This window comes from Ixodes scapularis, unplaced genomic scaffold (assembly GCF_016920785.2).
Source record: "Ixodes scapularis isolate PalLabHiFi unplaced genomic scaffold, ASM1692078v2 ptg000137l_1___fragment_3__unscaffolded, whole genome shotgun sequence".
NCBI classification, from domain to species: Eukaryota; Metazoa; Arthropoda; class Arachnida; order Ixodida; family Ixodidae; genus Ixodes; species Ixodes scapularis.
In genome coordinates, this window is record NW_024609920.1 from 829,077 (window position 1) to 833,154 (window position 4,078).

A 4,078-nucleotide genomic window follows, 5' to 3' on the forward strand; every position below is an offset into this window, starting at 1 on the left:
ACAGTCTAGATGACGACAGCAACAACGCAGTTAATAATACAAAACACCAAGCCCAAGCGGAAACCCTGTCTATACTCCGTTTCACTTTGTGTTGTACCGCAGCCGACGCTACGAGTTATCTTGTCCAGTCCATCACTAAAAGTGAGTCACGTGGCCTTCCCGTTGAGTACAACTGCACGGGGAAGCACGATGTGACGTGGCGGGGTCAAAGCACTGGATTGGTTTTGATGCCTCGTATAGCATTGTCTGCGACAATGCATCGTTGCATTGTCGCGTCACCGTGTTTTTAATTTTTGTTAGCAAACATAAAATCAACGAAAAGAAAGCAAATTAAACTCGAGATGACACGCAGTTTTTGCCACGGCCACGCCTGAGCACTATCACGAAAGCAAGCGCTGTTCGTGTTCAGATCTTTGCTTAAAGGCGGTTAGCTATGCCGGCAGATAATGAACAGGGGCTGTGTGCGGTCCACGGAATAGCCTAGCAGACGACGGTCGCAACAGAAAGAGCTTTGTGCGCGCACGCTTTATCTCTCCCGTGACGCCGCATTTTTCCGCGGCACAGCGCTGGCCGTCCCGGCGGTCGACGCTTGCTTGATATTATTAAAAAATTCGGCCACTGTACATGCACCTCCCTTTTAAAGGGAAGATGGGGCACTTCTGTATTTGAGAACAAAAAAAACACTTGTATGGCGTTCGTTTGGCCTTTAGAATAACAGATATCACGATTATGTTTCATTGCGACGCGCCGGAGAGCCATAAGAGCAATTTCAAAATAGGGCTGAAGAACCGCCTCTCTCGCCCGCCTTGGGCAGCCAAAAGATCCGTCGATGACGTCCCGTACAGCGACTGTGTTTCGCGTTTTCTCACGTGTAACTATACTTCCGCATCAAATGGTTTGGATATGAGGGTTCACGGGGTAAAAATACATCAGAATTCACTTCTTACTCATTTTTTTTCAAGAACCTATATACCTTCCCTTTAATGATACAAACTCCCTTTTAGAGACAGTCAGATGAAACAACCCGGTTTCAGTGAAGATAATAAGCAAGCTGCATCTCCTATGCCTTGAGGAATGTCATAGCAGGCACGCACGGTCACACATTTAATGGAGCCAAAATCTATCAAAAATGATATCTGGCTTAATGGTTACATATCTCACGTGTGCACTAAATAAACACGAATCCAGTCCTCAGCGCGGTTACGGCGCTAACGCTTGCACTTCTAAGCACGCAGTGCTGTCTGGATCCGAGCGAGCCCAAGGCAAAACGATAACTTGCTAACAATGTAGCGCTGCGCATCGAAACTTACTACCCAACTCGCTGAAACACCACCACCACTCCGATCTACTCTGATCCCGCCACTCTGTGGATGTCCCCCGAACTATTAAGCAAGGAAAAAAACTTATAAATTGAATGAAATATTCAATTTATATGAATAAACTGCCGTGGATCCTTCAAAGCATGCAAAATAAGCCAAGAGCACAACAGTTTTCCATTGAAAATCCGCGAGAAACCCCTCTGTCAGTTTAGCCAGTCGCCCACCGGGAGGAAAAGTTCGCGGTGCTCCACATAGATGCCGCCACAGAAAGAAAAAGCTAGGGATAAAACCGAGGGAGGACGCAATCTGCTCGCTTATTCGGCTCTTATTTCCCCACTTGCCTATCTTACACCCTGGTTGTAGGTCACCTCGTAGTAGAAGTGTACCACGAAATTGAGAAGTTTCAAGATACCAAAATATTTCTTTCGGTATTTTGAAACTATCGCAGATTGAACCTTTCCTATGCGCAGTTTGTTTATCACTTATCTAGAGCGGTGTTCCGTGTTCGGGAGACTCCTGCCATTACGAAGCTTTCCCGCAAAGGACAGGACTGCTTTCGAAAGCTGAACATAATCTAATAAATTCTGAAATAAAATACTAAAAAATCGACTAAGCCGATTGTAAAAGGCACGGCTTGAGACAAATCACAACCACCAATGCACACGACTTACCACAGTATCGCAATTTACAATACCATAGCGATTTTTCTTGGAAACTTTTACCACAGGGTAGAGGCGAATGTGCAAGCACAGTCCCTCTCTCGAAGGTTGCTTCTTCCCAAGCACGCGGGTGTGCTGCGGCGAAGCGAGATTGTAATGTTTAGCGTCATGGGCGAACTTCCTCCGCACAGTTCGAAGCCCAACTGACAAGTTTTGTCAATGTTTTATGCAATGATCGAACCGGATAGTACGGTATTTGAAGCAATATTGAGCTCATTGAAAATCCGCGAGAAAGGGATCAGACAAGGTCCTGAACGAGTCATTGGTATTACAATCAAGAAAGAAATAGGATTTCTCACATTTTGAAAAATTATGTTAAATCAGCCTCAGCGGGCGTCTGTTTTCTGCTGTAGACGAGAAATTTAGCCAGTGAAGTACCGCCGCCAGCCTGGGATCTTCAATGGGCAACATACTGTGGTGATACGCGACCGCACGCCGGTGCTAAGCTCATCCAAATGGAAACGGGCAGGGGAGTGGATTGGACCCATGGTCTCCAGGTTCCACAGTGCAAGTTTACGGCCCACATGCTCCGAGCTGCATCACGTTTTTGGCGAAATGCAACACAGTGTACGGGGGTAACCACTTGACAAAGACCTTCGTCCGACAGTTGAGAACCAATTTAACGCAGCAAGCACATGGACAATCTTGAGGCAGAGCAGGTCGGCCGCAAAAAGTGACAAAGCCAAGGTACTATTGAACAAACTTTTAATTGCGAATCTGTACAGTAAAAGTGAAGAACGACAGTTCCGAGACTGCCGAATAATTTGCAATGTTTATATACCAGCACGAGACTTATGAAAAAGGTACCCCGAAAAAGGAACACTTTGAACAAAAGCGAGGTCAATGTAGGACGGGGACACATCTTGCGAGACTAACAATATTGAATACTCTGGGAAACTCTGATAATATATGCAACTTGATGTAGCGGGTTCATGCAGCACGGTTAAATAAGACTCAAGTGCACGCTAGGGTGAGGCATGGCAGTGGAAACTGGCACCATAGGTTTAGCTTTCCATTAAAAAAATGCTACCGACAGAAAAAATACCAAGAAGCACATTTTGACACGAACGAGTTTGGAAGTAGTGATCACTTTCACTGGGATCCAAGACAAAGGAAAAAAGCGCTTGCAGAGGCTACACAACTAAACAAAGACAAACCCAATACAAGAGATGAGCTCTTACTCTACACCTTCGAAGCATGCACTGCAATGATGGATTGCAGTGCATGCTACGAGAAATCCCAGCCAATACAGCAATGGATTTTCTCCGATAGCTCGTAGCAGCTGCTGTGGTCCACCTCAAGTTGGAAAGGATAAAAAAAACTGCACATTCTATGTCGAACAGAGAAACTAAATGGGACTCTACGTCCAACAGTCGAAAAAGGTTTCTGTTGAAGAACTTCGACAGTTACGTTGTATTAAGAAGCTTGTAAAAAAATCTAGCGGGCAAAACATCGAGCAGTTCACACAGAGTGTAACCAGAAACTTTGGCAAAAAAAATTTAGGATCGAAACTCACTGCCATGATTGCGGAGGAGGTGAAATGGTATTTGTGTCGGCAGTGCAATTACCTTGGCAATTATTAACATCCACGACTGCGCACAAGTGTACACACCCGAGAACTCTGCAACTGCTAAAATCGCGAGTGAAGGGAAATGATTGACAAGATCCATATTCCCCTGACAAAGAAAATCTAGAGACTAACCCCAAACAACACGTTAGCCTTGCCTGCGATGTTTTTGATTAACATACATCATTGAACAACCAGTGCAACCACTAAACTGTCCAAACGCAGCAATTTCAACTGGGCAGTTTAAAAACCAAGCATAAATATGGTGCTCCGATGTAACACACAATAAATTCAAACAAAATTGTGAAAAAAAGGTAATTTTTTTTTTTGTTTGCGAGGTCAAACAAACAGACATTTCCGAAGACAACGATCAAAGTCAAAATATCCATAATCAAGTGCTCCAAAACACTCTGCCCGCATTCCAATAAACTGCAGGGCAAAGTCGCGTCTGCCGTAGAACAGATTAACCCCCG